At 39.9% G+C, this 17,861-nt stretch overlaps 1 non-coding gene across 1 annotated transcript; it reads left to right on the plus strand.

Annotated features, from left to right (window-relative positions):
* The first annotated feature begins 9,579 nt into the window (after positions 1-9,579).
* On the plus strand, positions 9,580-9,651 carry TRNAR-ACG. The gene has a single exon. It is a non-coding gene; the product is annotated as a tRNA-Arg (tRNA).
* Positions 9,652-17,861: the final 8,210 nt, after the last annotated feature.

The following is a 17,861-nucleotide window of genomic DNA, read 5'->3' on the forward strand; positions in this document are numbered from 1 at the left end:
CGGATCCAACAGACAACCTAATTCAAACAGGCTAAAACAGAAAAGGAAGCTCATTATTGAGAAGTCAAGGTTCTTTCTGGCATCAAGAACCTGAGCAATGTCACCAGAATTCTCCATCTCCTGTCTTTGCCTTGCACTGTGTTAGCTCTGTTCTCAGGCACCGAATGATAACCTCTGGTCTGGCTCAGTCATCCTCACAGAGAGAGCACCTGCCCCTTTGTGAACATCCAAGTATGTCTCTGTGCATCTCTTTGTTCCAATAGGATCACGTGCTTCTCACTGGACCAATCCCACAGCTAGATGGATGTGATGCACATGTGTGAAGCAAGGGGAGACAATTTCCCCCAAAGAGAGTAGGAAGGAGTTAGCTTTATAGAGAAAAAGCAGGCTGCTCTGTGTGTGTGAATGCACATGTACACACAAACACACACACCTACCCCATCAAATTCACATGTTGAAACTCTAACCACCAGTACCTCAGAATGTGACTATATTTGCAAAAGTGTCTTTAATTAGGTAATTAAGGTTCAGTTCAGTTCAGTTCAGTTGCTCAGTCATGTCCGACTCTTTGCGACCCCATGAATCGCAGCATGCCAGGCCTCCCTGTCCATCACGAACTCCTGGAGTTCACTCAAACTCACATCCATCGAGTCAGTGATGCCATCCAGCCATCTCATCCTCTGTCGTCCCCTTCTCCTGCCCCCAATCCCTCCCAGCATCAGAGTCTTTTCCAATGAGTCAACTCTTTGCATGAGGTGGCCAAAGTACTGGAGTTTCAGCTTTAGCATCATTCCTTCCGAAGAAATCCCAGGGCTGATCTCCTTCAGAATGGACTGGTTGGATCTCCTTGCAGTCCAAGGGACTCTCAAGAGTCTTCTCCAACACCACAGTTCAAAAGCATCAATTCTTCGGTGCTCAGCCTTCTTCACAGTCCAACTCTCATATCCATACATGACTACTGGAAAAACCATACATAGCCTTGACTAGACGGACCTTTGTTGGCAAAGTAATGTCTCTGCTTTTGAATATGCTATCTAGGTTGGTCATAACTTTCCTGCCAAGGAGTAAGCATCTTTTAATTTCATGGCTGCAGTCACCATCTGCAGTGATTTTGGAGCCCCAAAAAATGAAGTCTGACACTGTTTCCACTGTTTCCCCATCTATTTCCCATGAAGTGATGGGACCAGATGCCATGATCTTCGTTTTCTGAATATTGAGCTTTAAGCCAACTTTTTCACTCTCCACTTTCACTTTCATCAAGAGGCTTTTGAGTTCCTCTTCACTTTCTGCCGTAAAGGTGGTGTCAATCTGCATATCTGAGGTTATTGATATTTCTCCTGGCAATCTTGATTCCAGCTTGTGTTTCTTCCAGTCCAGTGTTTCTCATGATGTATTCTGCATAGAAGTTAAATAAGCATGGTGACAATATACAGCCTTGACCAACTCCTTTTCCTATTTGGAACCAGTCTGTTGTTCCATGTCCAGTTCTAACTGTTGCTTCCTGACCTGCATACAAATTTCTCAAGAGGCAGATCAGGTGGTCTGGTATTCCCATCTCTTGAAGAATTTTCCACAGTTTATTGTGATCCACACAGTCAAAGGCTTTGGCATAGTCAATAAAGCAGAAATCGATGTTTTTCTGGAACTCTCTTGCTTTTTCCATGATCCAGCGGATGTTGGCAATTTGATCTCTGGTTCCTCTGCCTTTTCTAAAACCAGATTGAACATCAGGAAATTCACGGTTCACATATTGCTGAAGCCTGGCTTGGAGAATTTTGAGCATTACTTTACTAGCGTGTGAGATGAGTGCAATTGTGCAGTAGTTTGAGCATTCTTTGGCATTGCCTTTCTTTGGGATTGGAATGAAAACTGACCTTTTCCAGTCCTGTGGCCATATGGGAGGGTCCTAATCCTCTCAGACTGGTGGCTTTCTGAGAAGAGGAGATCAGGGCACATAGAGATACATGGGCTGGGGTGCCCAGAGGAAAGACTTCTGTGTGAGAACACAGCAAGGGTAGTTACTTGCAAACCAGGGGATAGGCCTCAGAAAGCAAGCATCCTGACACATTGGTCTTGAGCTTCTAACCTCCACGTTTGGCGAAAACAAATTTCTGTTGTTTAAGCTAACCAATCCGTGGTGTTTTGTAATGGCAGTCCTAGCAAACTAATACAGTTTCTGAATAAGATGTGGCTTTTTTCTTCCAGATCTTTCTTTTGGCCTATTTTTAGAGAAAGCATAACAGCCCCAACTTCCCCCTCACACACACAGACACTTAGACTCATAGACACACAGACACACTATCCAGCCACAATGCAATTTTTTTTTTATATAAACACCATGTGATACAACAGGTCAAGAGAAGGCACAGTCCTCACTTCCAAATTTGTATACTCAGAACTTAAGGCGCTTAGGCTATGTATGCAGACTAAAAGAGTGACTCAGCTTCCTGGGGCTTAAGAAACACTTTCGAGCACTAGAAGTTTTGGCAGCCTTCATGAAATATTTGAAATGTGTTCATAGTCATCTCAATACTTACTTGGGTCCCTGTGAGCACTATGTCACCAGAGGGGACATTCAACCAACTTGCATCTGAATCTTCTTCCATGTGGGGAGCTGTTCACCTTAAGATCTGCTAGAGAAGCTTATGGTGCTGTGCATTTGCCTTCTCCACCTTCTTTGCAGATGGTTGTGAGAGGAGACCCAAATTCTGCTGCCAAGATGCATCTGCTTGGCCTAAGTCTGTAGCTAGTGATGCAAACAAGCCAGAAGAGGTCCCTCTCTGGACATGGTGGCACTTATAGGCAGAGCAGAGGTTCCGAGGGTGGACCCTGGCAGCAGTGCCTGCAGCACCTGAGAGAGCCAGATGTCACTTTGGTCTGCGGTGTAAGCTACGGTGTTTGGGCTTGGTCCTGGTGGGGTCAGCCCTGTTCTGTGATTCCAGACCCATTTCTGGCTGCTGCCCAGCCTCTTACCTCAGAGCACAGCCTTCCAGTTGATTGCCTGGGCTGCCCCAATCCTTGCAACAAATTCATTTTCTGCTCAGAATCAACCAGAGTCTCTCTGTGATTGAACTGAAAACCCTGAACTGTGACTGACAATATTGCTGTCCAAGCAGAGCTCTTTGCTGCCTCTAACTGTGTAAATTTCTCACCTATTCCAGGAAACAGCCAACCTTCCATTGTTTCTACATCTGTTCCTTCTTACCCCTAAAAGGTACCTCACATTGTACGACACACCATGTTAGTCACTTGGGTTGATGATACTCTGCCATGACAGTGTGCCTTACATCTTATGTGTATCTTCACTTAAAGAAAAAAATCTTAAAGCCAAAACTTAAAGCCAAAGCCTTTGACTGTGTGGATCACAACAAACTGGAAAATTCTTAAAGAGATGGGAATATCAGACCACCTTACCTGCCTCTTGAGAAATCTGTATGCAGGTCAAGAAACCACAGTTAGAACCAGACATGGAACAACGGACTGATTCCAAATTGGGAAAGGAGTATATCAGATCAGATCAGATCAGTCACTCAGTCGTGTCCGACTCTTTGCAACCCCACGAATCGCAGCACGCCAGGCCTCCCTGTCCATCACCAACTCCCGGAGTTCACTGAGACTCATGTCCATCGAGTCAGTGATGCCATCCAGCCATTTCATCCTCTGTCGTCCCCTTCTCTTCCTGCCCCCAATCTCTCCCTTTGTTGGCAAAATAATGTCTCTGCTTTTGAATATGCTATCTAGGTTGGTCATAACTTTCCTTCCAAGGAGTAAGCGTCTCTTAATTTCATGGCTGCAGTCACCATCTGCAATGATTTTGGAGCCCAGAAAAATAAAGTCTGACACTGTTTCCACTGTTTCCCCATCTATTTCCCATGAAGTGATGGGATCGGATGCCATCAAGTCTATATATTGTCACCCTTCTTATTTAACTTCTATGCAGAGTACATCATACCAAATGCCAGGACCTCCCGCCTGGGGAGCCACCCAGCTGTTCAAACCCCGTTATTGGGAAGCTCAAGCTGGAATCAAGACTGTGGGGAGAAGTATCAATAACCTCAGATACGCAGATGACACCGCCATTATGGCAGAAAGTGAAGAGGAACTGAAGAGCCTCTTGATGAAAGTGAAAAAGGAGAGTGAAAAAGCTGGCTTAAAGCTCAACATTGTAAAAACTAAGATCATGGCATCCAGTCCCATCGCTTCTAGGCAAATAAATGGGGAAACAATGGAAAGAGTGACAAAAGAACTGATGCTTTTGAACTGTGGTGTTGGAGAACACTCTTGAAAGTCCCTTGGGCTGCAATGAGATCCAACCAGTCCATCCTAAAGGAGATCAGTCCTGGGTGTTCATTGGAAGGACTGATGTTGAAGCTGAAACTCCAATACAGCGACAGATTTTATTTTGGGGGGCTCCAAAATCACCACAGATGGTGACTGCAGCTACAAAACTAAAAGATGCTTGCTCCTTGGAAGAAAAATTATGACCAACCTAGACAGCATATTAAAAAGCAGAGATGTTACTTAGCCGACAAAGGTCGGTCTAGTCAAAGCTATGGTTTATCCAGTAGTCATGGATAGAGGAGAAGGGGACAACAGAGGATGAGATGGTTGGACTCCTGGGAGTAGAACAAGAATGGCAGAATTTTACACTTTATTTGATGCAATTCTGACAATTTGAACATATTTTTTCCATGAAAGCAGTTATGGAATGAAAACAATGCTCCTTTCCCTAGGCAGCATAATTCTACTAAAAGAAAAGTGTGGGATGAGAGGGTAATAGGCAGGTAGGCTAGAGGTCTCCAGATGGTGGATAGGCTGCAAGCGTCACATTTTTTCTCTCTCTCTTAAGCGGCAGGATGAAACAAACTACAAGTGTCAGATTTTTGGCTTCCCTGATAGCTCAGTTAGTAAAGAATCCCCCTGCAATGCAGGAGACCCTGGGTCAATTCCTCAGTCGGGAAGATCCCCTGGAAAAGAGATAGGCTACCCACCCCCATATTCTTGGGCTTCCCTGATAGCCCAGCTAGTAAAGTATCAACCCGCAATGCTGGAGACCTGGGTTCAATCCCTGAATTGGGAAGATCCCCTGGAGAAGGGAAAGGCTACCCACTACAGTATTCTGGCCTGGAGAATTCCATGGACTGTATAGTCTGTGGGATTGCAAAGAGTTGGACATGACTGAGCGACCTTAAATGTAAAAATGTACCCATGAAATGTATTATTTTCTAATAAATCACATAAATGCTCCTCTAGTATGTCTGTTGTATAACCAGGTTTGGGAACTGGACTGGGGCATGAAAGAAAATACACATACAATTAGAGAAGAATTTAAAATCAGCTTAGATGAGGGTGGGGGGAGGTGTGCTGATCTTATGAGCAGGCTTTTCTGTTTTAATATTTTTTTCTTGTTTTAAGTTGTGTTATTACTAGGCTGTACCCTAAATCATGTGATGATATTAATCACCTTGGAAAGACAGTGCCCAATCTTCAACTAACATTTTTAAATGATTCCTTTATTCAAAACCATTTCAAGATTGTTCATTCTGGTTGAATGCTCACTTCAATCCCCTTTTAAAAATGCAAACACTCTATAGAGGAGTGCCACACATTATGTGACCAGTATCTTAGTGTGAATTTCTGGTGTGGTTTAATCATCTTCTCACTCTGTTTAAATGCCAAAGCACAGAGAAAGGAGATAAATCTCTCTACAGGATTCCAGCTATGAATGTTTTGTGTGATGAATGGTGAATTTGATGTTCTCTTTTGTATTTGCATCTATACAAAGGCTGAAAGTAAATACACAACTCTTAACTTTGCCTTCTTTTCTTTTTAGGAAACTGATTTTTTACCTTTTTTTAATTGAAGTATAATTTATTTACGTCTCAGGTATACTGTAGAGGGAACATATATATACATATTCAGTTATTTATATATACATATTCTTTTTAAGATTATTTTCCATTATAGGTTATTATAAGATATCAAGTATAGTTCCCTGTTATCAAATATAGACCTGCTATGCAGTAGGTCCTTGTTGGTTTTTTATTTTATATATAGCAGTGTGTATCTGCTAATCCCAAATTTCTATTTTATCCTTCCCATCTTCTTTTCCCCTTTGGTAATGATAAGTTTGTTTTCTGTCTTTGAGTCTATTTCTGTTTTATAAATAAATTCATTTGTAACAATTTTCTAGCTTCCACATGTAAGTGATATCATATGATATTTGTCTTTCCCTGTCTGACTTACTTCACCTAGCATTATAATCTTTAGGTCCATTTGTTTTGCTGCAAATGGCATTATTCCATTCATTTTTATGGCTGAGTAATATTCCATGGTACATATATACTATTTTTTCTGTTAATTTTTTTATTGAAGGATAGTTGCTTTACAGAATTTTGTTGTTTTCTGTCAGATCTGAGCATGAATCAGCCATAGGTATACATATATCCCATCCCTTTTGAACCTCCCTCCCATCTCCCTCCCCATCCCACCCCTCTAGTTTGATACAGAGCCCCTGTTTGAGTCTCCTGAGCTATACAGCAAATTCCCATTGGCTGTCTATTTTACATATGGTAATGTAAGCTTCCATGTTACTCTTTCCATACATCTCACTCTCTCCTCCTCTTGCCCCATGTCCATAAGTCTATTCTCCATGTCTGTTTCTTCACTGCTGCCCTGAAAATAAATTCTTCAGTACCATTGTTCTAGATTCTGTATATGTGTGTTAGAATATAATATTTATCTTTCTCTTTCTGACTCACTTCACTCTATATAATAGGTTCTAGGTTCATCCACCTTATCAGAACTGACTCACATGTGTTCCTTTTTATGGCTGAGTAGTTATGACCAACCTAGATAGCGTATTCAAAAGCAGAGACATTACTTTGCCAACAAAGGTTCGTCTAGTCAAGGCTATGGTTTTTCCTGTGGTCATGTATGGATGTGAGAGTTGGACTGTGAAGAAGGCTGAGCACCGAAGAATGGATGCTTTTGAACTGTGGTGTTGGAGAAGACTCTTGAGAGTCCCTTGGACTGCAAGGAGATCCAACCAGTCCATTCTGAAGGAGATCAGCCCTGGAATTTCTTTGGAAGGAATGATGCTAAAGCTGAAACTCCAGTACTTTGGCCACCTCATGCGAAGAGCTGACTCATTGGAAAAGACTCTGATGCTAGGAGGGATTGGGGGCAAGAGGAGAAGGGGACGACAGAGGATGAGATGGCTGGCTGGCATCACTGACTCAATGGACATGAGTCTGAGTGAACTCCGGGAGTTGGTGATGGACAGGGAGGCCTGGCGTGCTGCAATTCATGGGGTCGCAAAGAGTCGGACACGACTGAGTGACTGATCTGATCTGATCTGAATATTCCATTGTTTATATGTACCACAATTTCTTTATCCATTCATCTGTTGATGGACATCTAGGTTGCTTCCATGTTCTAGCTATCATAATAGTGCTGCAATAAACAGTAGGATACATGTGTCTTTTTCATTTTTGGTTTCCTCAAGTTATATGCCTAGGAGTGGGATTGCTGGGTCATATGGTGGTTTTATTCCTAGTTTTTTAAGGAATCTCCACACTGTCTTCCACAGTAGCTGTATCAATTTACATTCCCACCAAGAGTACAAGAGCATTCCCAGTTCTCTACACCCTCTACAGCATTTATTGTTTGTAGACTTTTTGGTGGCCATTCTGACGGGTGCGAGGTGATACTGTAGTTTTGATTTGCATTTCTCTAATAATGGGTGATGTTGAGCATCTTTTCATGTGTTTGTTAGCCATCTGCATGTCTTCTTTGAAGAAATGTCTGTTTAGGTCTTTTTCCCACTTTTGATTGGGTTGTTTGTTTTTCTGGCATTGAGTTGTATGAGCTGCTTGTATATTTTGGTAATTAATCTTTGTCAGTTGTTTCATTTGCTATTATTTTCTCCCATTCTGGGGGTTGTCTTTTCACCTTGCTTATAGTTTCCTTTGCTGTGAAAAAGCTTTTAAGTTTAATCAGGTCCCACATGTTTAATTTTGTTTCTATTTCCATTACTTTAGGAGGTGGGTCATAGAGGATCTTGCTTTGATTTATGTCATTGAGTGTTCTGACTGTTTTCCTAAGAGTTTTATAGTTTCTGGTCTTACATTTAGGTCTTTAATCCATTATGAGTATATCTTTGTATATGGTGTTAGGAAGTATTAAAATTTCATTCTTTTACACGTAGCTGTTCAGTTTTCCCAACACCATTTATTGAAGAGGCTGTCTTTGCCTCATTGTATAGTCTTGCCTCCTTTGTCAAAAATAAGGTACCCATAGATGCATGGATTTATTTCTGTGCTTTCTATTTGTTCCATTTGTCTATGTTTCTATTTTTGTGCCAGTACCATACTGTCTTGATGACTGTAGCTTTGTAGTATAATCTGAAGTCAGGAAAGTTGATTTCTCCAGCTCCATTCTTCTTTCTCAAGTATTCAGGGCCTTTTGTGTTTCCATATGAATTGTGAAATTTTTTGTTCTAGTTCTGTGAAAAATGCACTTGATAATTTGATAGGGATCACTTTGAATCTGTAGATTGCATTTGGTAATATAGTCATTTTCACAATATTGATTCTTCCTACCCAAGAACATGGAATATCTCTCCATCTGTTTATGTCATCTTTGATTTCTTTCATTAGTGTCTTAAAATTTTCTGTGTATAGTTCTTTTGTCTCCTTAGATTGCTGCATATTGCTGCAAATGGCATTATTTCATTCTTTTTTATGACTGAGTAATATTCCATGGTATATATGTACCATATTTTCTTTATCCATTCTTTTGTCAGTTGGCATTTAGGTTGCTTCCAGGTGTTGGCTATTGTAAACAGTGCTACTGCTATTGAACTCATACTCAAACCCAGCTGCACCTCAGATTGGGAATCTAACCCACAAGCCCTGACTTAGGAGAGGCTCAAATCCACTGACTTATCATTAAAACTGCTGACCTGATGTCAGGACTTACCAAAGCTCAGGTTCCTTCGTTTCAGCACAGAACAAATTCAGTGTGAGGCAAAGAGTGAATTTATTAGTATAGGATGCTCGTGAGAGATAAAAATGGGCAGGCAAGGGAGCACAGCCCAAGAACAGAGAAGGCTACATTTTTATATAAAGAAGAATTAGGAGGGGAGAAGACCACCTTTCTCCTCATTCTTCTTCCTCATTCTTGGGTAAACATCTAAGCTTACACTATGAGCACTGGGGTACATGTATCTTTTTCAGTTAGAGTTTTCTTTGGATATATGCCTAGGAGTGGGATTGCTGGATCGTAAAAATTATTTTTAGTTTTTTTAAGGATTGAAAACTGATTTTAATACCAAAGTAGTGAAGCTCTTCACAGAGTTTGCCTTCTGTATGATCCCCATTTGGAGTCAGTGTCATAAATTCAAGTGTACCAATGATTCAGTATTTTTAAAAGAAGATGAAATAAGTGAGTGGTGTGGCTTGCTTCTGCCAATGCACTCATATCTACTTTGCTCTGAAAGAGATGAAAGCTAATGTATACAGAAAATCCTCCCACACAGTTGCTGCCGTGATTCATTCTTTAAATGGAATATGGACTTCCCTGGTGGCTCAGAGGGTAAAGCATCTGCCTACGATGCAGGAGACCCGGGTTCGATTCCTGGGTGGGGAAGATCCCCTGGAGAAGGAAATGGCAACCCACTCCAGTACTCTTGCCTGGAAAATACCATGGATGGAGGAGCCTGGTGGGCTACAGTCTATGGGGTTGCAAACAGTCAGACATGACTGAGCAGCTTTTCCTTCCATTTCTAAATGGAAGATCAGAATGGTCTTCTGCCCCTCATATAGATTCAGCGTTAAGAATTCAGAGTGATCCAAGACTGCAGAAGCACAAGAATCAGGTCTCAGGACTTACCATACAGGCTTCTGGAAGTAAAAAGGTCACATCACCCTTAGTTACCTGTTTTATTCATTTTCAGGTCAGTCAGTTTGTTTTTCTTCTCCATCTGCTGCTTTTTCTCACTTTCCAACGGCAACCCAAAAGATGAGAATCTGCACAGTATAAGGAGGAATTCTTTATTCAACAGAATAGAATTCTCTATCCAAATTAGTTTTACTCAGTCAAATTCTTATCTTGGGAAGTCAACTGATATACCATTCACTGATATGCCATACTTTAGAACATTTTCAGAAAACTTCCTTGGAAATTGTCTTCAGGGCCTAGAGTACACTTTTGTACAAAGTTCACAGGTAAGTCAGTCTTCAAAAATTTAATTGACGTAAAGCAGAAGTTCTCAATATTTTTGGTCTCAGGATCCTTTTACACAGGCAAAAATTATAGAGGATTTCAGAGAGTTTTGTTTAATAATTATTTATTATGTTAGAAATTAAAAGAGAAATTAAATTTTTTCACTGATTAGTTCATTTAAAAATAATAAGCCCATTAAATGTAAACATTTTTATCTAAATAATCACTATGTTTTCTCAAACAAAAACTTTTGGGACAAAAGTAGCACTATTTTACAATTTTTATAAATCATTTTAATGTCTGGCCAATATAACACAGCTGGATTTTTATGTCTGTTTCTGCTTTCAATCTGTTACAATGTCATTTTAACTGAAGTATATGAAGAAAATCCAGGCTTACCCATATGTAGCTGGAAAAGAAGGATTATTTTAGGAGTTTTTTCAAATAATTATGATATTCTTCTTTGACACTGTACTAAACTCAACAAGTGGTGTTTTCTTAGTAATTAGTTGCAAAGTGAACTCTGAAACCAGATCAATAAACTATTTGTACTCTGTTACATTTATACCCCCTGGTCTGACTTGCACTTTGAAAGAATTCTTTATCCAGGCATAGTTTTGTAACATGCATTGGTTATTTGGAAACTATCAATTCACAGAGTTGTGCATATCTTCCAAATATCAAGCTGGGTCAAAGTTCAAAAAATTTAGCTCTGTCACAACAAAATATTTTTATTTTCTAAACCCCAAAGGGAGTCCTTGGGTTCAAAGCCCTTTCTTTGAACATGTCAAGAAATGTTCAAAAGAACCATGGTTAGCATTAGAAATAATGAGGATATCCTATGGAGTTTATTAGAAAAGGATTTTCTATAGCTCTGATGCAAACATTTCGATTCATTCCCTTTTATAACTGTGATTTACAATAGTAGAATTGAATAGCTATAAAGAACTAAGAGGCAATCTCGTCCAATATTCTAATTGTATAAATCATAAAAGTAAAAATCAAAACTGAGTACTCTGAAGCAGAGCTGAAACCAAAGTCCAGATCACATGACATCCAGTGCAGTATTCTCAGCATAGACAAAGAAGGTACTCAAAAAAATTATCTCATTTTATCTCAGCTTTGTATTTTCCATTTATCACCCAATCCAAATTGGAGATGTGCAAAAATGTGTCCACTAGTTTTGAAAAATTTAGATTTTTTTTTATTCCAAAGACAAGTATGTAAGTTTTTTTTTTTTTTTAAGTTATACTCCTGTAATCCACTCAAAATTATAGGTGACATTTCCGTCTGAGCCACCAGGGCATCCGAAACATTTTATTAGCTGGCAATAAAGAAATACTGAAATAATTTGGTGAAATGTCCACACATTCCAAAGCTAACCAGAATCAGAAAATTATTATCTATTTTATCTGCCTTCGTGACATTCTTCCAAATGTAATAAACTCAAGTTGAGAGTCTTGAAATAGGCAATAAAAATGATACTTACAAAAATGACTAAAGATAGGTGGAGTGCCATTAATTAAGCAATAATCCCTTTGAAATCAGTCACTACCAGCAGTTTTTTGCTATGGGCCATTAACACTCTAACTAGCAAGTCATTAATAGTAGTAATAACCAATTCTGAGGGGATTATTGCCTGAATAAACTGTATATAATGATTTTTAAGCTTTGTAAAAATTTTCACACTTTTATGTTAAACTTTGAGTAATAAGTAGGAGTAGAATTAGCTAAAAATATTACTGGCTAATTTTTTTAAACATAAATATTTATCTCTCTCCAGTCTATTCCTATGTATTTGTCTATTGCACCCACAATTGAGGGTGGTGCTCCTGATACTCCAGTATGTAGAGGGTTTTGCTATACTCTTATTTTTATTGAAGTATAATTGATTTACAATGTTGTGTTAATTTCTGCTGTTCTGCAAAGTTATTCAGGTATATATATATTTTCACATTCTTTATTGTATTCTTTTCCATTATGGCTTATTTAAGATATTGAGTATAGCTCCCTATGCTTTACAGTAGGACACTGTCATTTATTCATTCTATATGTAATAGTTTTCATCTGCTAATCCCAAACTCCCAATCCACCCCTCTCCCACCCTCTCACCCTTAGTAAACATCAATCTGTCCTTTATGTCTATGAGTCTATTTCTGTGTGCCAGATATGTTCACTTGTGTTGTATTTTAGATTCCACAAATAAGTGATAGCATATGGTATCTTTCTCTTTCTAACTTATTTGATAACCTAGACATTACTTTGCCAACAAAGGTTCATCTAGTCAAGGCTATGATTTTTCCTGTGGTCATGTATGGATGTGAGAGTTGGACTGTGAAGAAAGCTGAGCACCGAAGAATTGATGCTTTTGAACTGTGGTGTTGGAGAAGACTCTTGAGAGTCCCTTGGACTGCAAGGAGATCCAACCAGTCCATTCTAAAGGAGATCAGCCCTGGGATTTCTTTGGAAGGAATGATGCTAAAGCTGAAAACTCCAGTACTTTGGCCATCTCATGTGAAGAGTTGACTCATTGGAAAAGACTCTGATGCTGGGAGGGATTGGGGGCAAGAGGAGAAGGGGACGACAGAGGATGAGATGGCTGGATGGCATCACTGACTCGATGGACATGAGTCTGAGTGAACTCCGGGAGTTGATGATGGACAGGGAGGCCTGGCGTGCTGCGATTCATGGGGTCGCAAAGAGTGGGATACGACTGAGCGACTGATCTGATCTGAGGTCTATCCATGTTGCTGCAAACATTTCTATTTCATTTTTTATGGACGAGTAGCATTCTATTCGGAGAAGGCAATGGCACCCCACTCCAGTACTCTTGCTTGGAAAATCCCATGGAGGAAGGAGCCTGGTGGGCTGCAGTCCATGGGGTCGCTAAGAGTCGGATACGACTGAGCGACTTCACTTTCACTTTTCACTTTCATACATTGGAGAAGGAAATGGCAACCCACTCCAGTGTTCTTGCCTGGAGAATCCCAGGGATGGGGGAGCCTGGTGGGCTGCCGTCTGTGGGGTCACACAGAGTCGGACACGACTGAAATGACTTAGCAGCAGCAGCAGCAGCATTCCAAGCGGTGTATACACAGCTTTTCTATCCATTCATCTGTTGACGGACATACAGATTGTTTCCATGTCTTAACTTTGAGTATAGAGGTGTACGTATCTTTTTTTCCTAGAAAATATACTTTTTTATTCTTTTAATTGGAGTATAATTGCTTTACAATATTGTGTTAGTTTCCCTTGTACAGTGAAGTGAATCAGCTATATGTATACATATATCCTCTCCCTCTTGGATGTCTCTCCCACCCCCACTCCTCATCCCACCCATCTAAGTCATCACAGAGCACCACACCGAGCTCTCTGTGTTTATAGCAGCGTCCCACTAGCTATCTATTTTACACATGGTAGTGTATATATGGCAATGCCACTCTCTCAATTCATTCCCCTATCCCCTCCTGTGTGCACATGGCCATTCTCTATGTCTGTGTTTCTATTCCTGCCCTGCAAATAGGTTCATCAGTACCATTTTTCCAGATTCCGTATATATGTGTTAACATATGGCATTTGTTTTTCTCCTTCTGACTTACTTCACTTTTTGAATTATAGTTTTGTCTATATATATGCCCACGAGTGGGATTGCTCTCCTCTTTATATGCAACAACTTCGTAACAACTGTGTGGCGGTTTACAAAGTGTGCTTGCTCGTTGAGAGCCAGAATTGCTGACCTCATCTTTTAAAGTCCAATCTGCTTGAAGTCATTTTTTTGTCCAATTTCATTTAAGTCACTTTGTTGATTTTGTTTTTTTTGGTATGCCTGTAACACTAAGTTTCTTCAGTAATGTAGATTACCCCTGCAGCTTGCTCTACATGCAAAGGGTCACACCCAACACAGAAACCATTCCAATTTAGGGGACAGGGATTGGTAAAGGGGTTTGCAACTTTTTGGTTCATGACAGTAGCCCATGGGTGAACTCTGGCTCTGGCTCCCACCTGTCCCCCAGGCTCCTAGAACTGCAGCACAGCTTTTGGCAGGAGCTTCTGCCATAGCTGTCTAGTCATCATAACTTGTTCTTTTTTCCCTCACACTGCACCTAGGTCAGAGACAGAATGGGTATTGGACCTCTCTGATATAATTAATAACACAATTTAACTTTTATATAACTTTACAAAGTATAAAGCAATACTGGGTAAGTACAGATCCCTCCTGCAACTAAAAGAATGAGTCAAATAATGAGCATAATAACTATTAGTTGGAGTATAACTTTTAAACACCATGAACCACTATGCTGTCCACCTAAAACATATAGTATTTGTACATTAGTTATACCTCAATTTTAGATAAGTTTAAAGGAAAAAAGAAAAAAAAATCATGGGATACATGAAAAGATCCTAGAAATAAAAAAATAACATTGAGTAGGGAGAAGAGAAACACCCTTCTTCAAAAGAACTGAAAAATCTTTGCTCAGAAATACTATTCAGGCATAAGAATAAAACTTTCCATTTTGTATAATCCTTCAGAGAGCCCTTATATTTACTAGATGGGAGGCTGCTCAACTCATGAATCATTCAGTAAAGCCAATTAGATCTTCAAATTGACTCAGCTGAATTCTGTTTTTTAACACTATGACTCTGGATTAGAACATGTGACCACTTTGACCAATAAAATACAAGCTATGCTTTGTGACTTTTGTATCTAAGTAGTAGGAAAGTTATGATCAACCTAGACAGCATATTCAAAAGCAGAGACATTACTTTGCCAACAAAGGTCCATCTAGTCAAGGCTATGGCTTTTCCAGTAGTCATGTATGGATGTGAGAGTTGGACTGTGAAGAAAGCTGAGTGCTGAAGAATGGATGCTTTTGAACTGTGGTGTTGGAGAAGATTCTTGAGACTCTCTTGGACTGCAAGGAGGTCCAACCAGTCCATTCTAAAGGAGATCAGTCCTGGGTGTTCTTTGGAAGGACTGATGTTGAAGCTGAAACTGCAATATTTTGGCCACCTCATGCGAAGAGTTGGCTCAATGGAAAAGACTCTGATGCTGGGAGGGATTGGGGGCAGGAGGAGAAGGGGACGACAGAGGATAAGCTGGCTGGATGGCATCACTGACTCGATGGATGTGAGTCTAAGTGAACTCCAGGAGTTGATGATGGACAGGGAGGCCTGGCATTCTGCAATTCATGGGGTCACAAAGAGTCAGACATGACTGAGCGACCAAACTGAACTGAACTAAGTATAAAGAATACAACTATCACCTGATGTTTCTCATCCTGCAATGCTCCCTCTAAGAACCCGCCCCCATGATATGAGGAACCTGAGTAGCCACATGAAAAAGCCATGTTCCAGCAACAGCCTTAGCTGTTTCAATCTCCCCAGCAAACCAACATTCTCAACTGACAGACATATGATGAAGTCACGTGGAGCAGGGATGAGCCTTACCCACAGATGCCTCTCCACATTGCAGGTTCATCAGCAAAATAATGTTTACTTCCCATCCCTACTACTTTCAACTCTGTTGGTTTCAAAAAGTCTCAGTTCCCCCAAAGAAATACTTCCAACAGGGACTACCATGATGCTCCCAGTGAACTCAAAGTTATTACTACTGCTGAGCCACTCTGGCCTCTCCATCCTACTGAACCAATAGGCAAAGAGGGGAACTACAGTATCAACCTGGAAAATTACCATTATTATCAAGGGGAAATTGAGTTACTGCTCCACTTTGTGGGTAAGGTGGACTGTGTCTGGAGCTCAGAGGATTCTCTAGGGCACCTCTCAGTACTTTCTGAGTAATGTTTAAGATTATGGTTACTGTAAGTTTACTAACTTTCAAAGTAACGTGCCAAATCCTTGGGTCCAAGGCGAAGACCAAAGGGACAATCTCGGTCACCAACTTTATACACAAAATCCAGAACACAAAAAGACTATGCACAAGAGGGGAAACCCTTGGCCATCTAGGACCTAGAAGAGTGAATCCCTCGAATTCAAGAGAAAACCCCTCTATGAAGCATCAAGTTTTGAGAAGTTCAGGTGGTCAGATTGGGACCACAGGAAGGAGAGAGACAAAGTAAGCTTGTCACCTGCCCCTATACACATATACATTCCATTAGTTCTAATCCCGGTCATGGGTACATTTTTATCCCTCCCAATCATAATCGCATAATATGACTTATAAACCAACTTATGAACCAATTATGCTCATATATAAAATTAGAATACAGTTTTCCTTTCTTTATGGTCATGTTAAAATATTGAGAATCTGGTTTCCAAACAAGATTTCATTACTAAAGAAAATAAACTCTTATTTTCTTTGCAGGTTTTAGAGATAGAAGCGAATAGATTCTTTAAATAGAAATTCTTCCTCCATTTGAACTCAGAAAAAAAAAAAGTGATTTGCTTTTGTGATATGCCTGAGTGCATCATCTTTAAAAATTAATTGTTATATTACCATCTATTTAAAAAAATAATAATATAACTTTATTTTCTGAGCTTCAAGAATTTTTAAGTCAGTCAAAGCCAGAACTCAATACAAGATTGCTTCAAAGTTCAAAGACAATATCGTATTAAAAATCAAAGCTTTCAGACATTTAACTTTACTTAAAAGTCACCCAGTATTAAACTGGAATGTTTCACTTATTTAAATTCCCTTTAATGAAGATCTTTGTACATCTTCTCATCTATATTAGTCCCTGATGATTATACCCTAAGGATATTAAAATCCCAGACTGTCAAATCACCAGAAAATGTCTTCAAATGTATACTTGACAGTCTTTGCAATATTGAATTGGTAATGTGAAGGATTATTTATAGCTAGGATGGTACATTTTCCACTTTACAAATAGACTTTAAATTACCAGCTGGTTGCTGACTTGAATGGTGACTGAATCTTAAGAAAAGTTAGAATCATCAACCTGGAATAATTGTTGAAGATGTTTGAAAATGGGGCGGTTCAAGCTGGTGGCAGAACAGCTGTGCTGTGCATGCTTAGTTCTGTCGTGACTGACTCTTTGGGACCTCACGGACAGAGGAGCCTTGAAAAGAATGCTGGAGAGTCTGAGCTACCAAGGAAGCCCAAGAATACTGGAGTGAGTAGCTTATCCCTTCTCCAGGGGATCTTCCTGACTCAGGAATCTAACCGGGGTCTCCTGCATTGTAGGCGGATTCTTTACTAGATGAGCTACCAGGGAAGCCCAGCTGAACAGCTGGGAAACACAAATGAAAGTTGACAAAAACACATAGCAGGTGAGATATTTGATAGAAATGCAGGAAGGAAAGAATATACTTGATTGAATTTATAAACCTCCTCTTTCTGAATTTCAGTTTTTTTTCATGTCCCCTGAAAACTGATAATTTACCAGCCAAAAAAGCAGCCAAAATATGTGAATAGTATTTAAACAAACTTTATTTTGGGGGGCTCCAAAATCACTGCAAATGGTGATTGCAGCCATGAAATTAAAAGACACTTACGCCTTGGAAGGGAAGTTATGACCAACCTAGATAGCATATTCAAAAGCAGAACATTACTTTGCCAACAAAGGTCCCTCTAGTCAAGGCTATAGTTTTTCCAGTGGTCATGTATGGATGTGAGAGTTGAACTGTGAAGAAAGCTGAGCACCGAAGAATGGATG

This window comes from Bubalus bubalis, chromosome 4 (assembly GCF_019923935.1).
Source record: "Bubalus bubalis isolate 160015118507 breed Murrah chromosome 4, NDDB_SH_1, whole genome shotgun sequence".
Taxonomy (NCBI): Eukaryota; Metazoa; Chordata; class Mammalia; order Artiodactyla; family Bovidae; genus Bubalus; species Bubalus bubalis.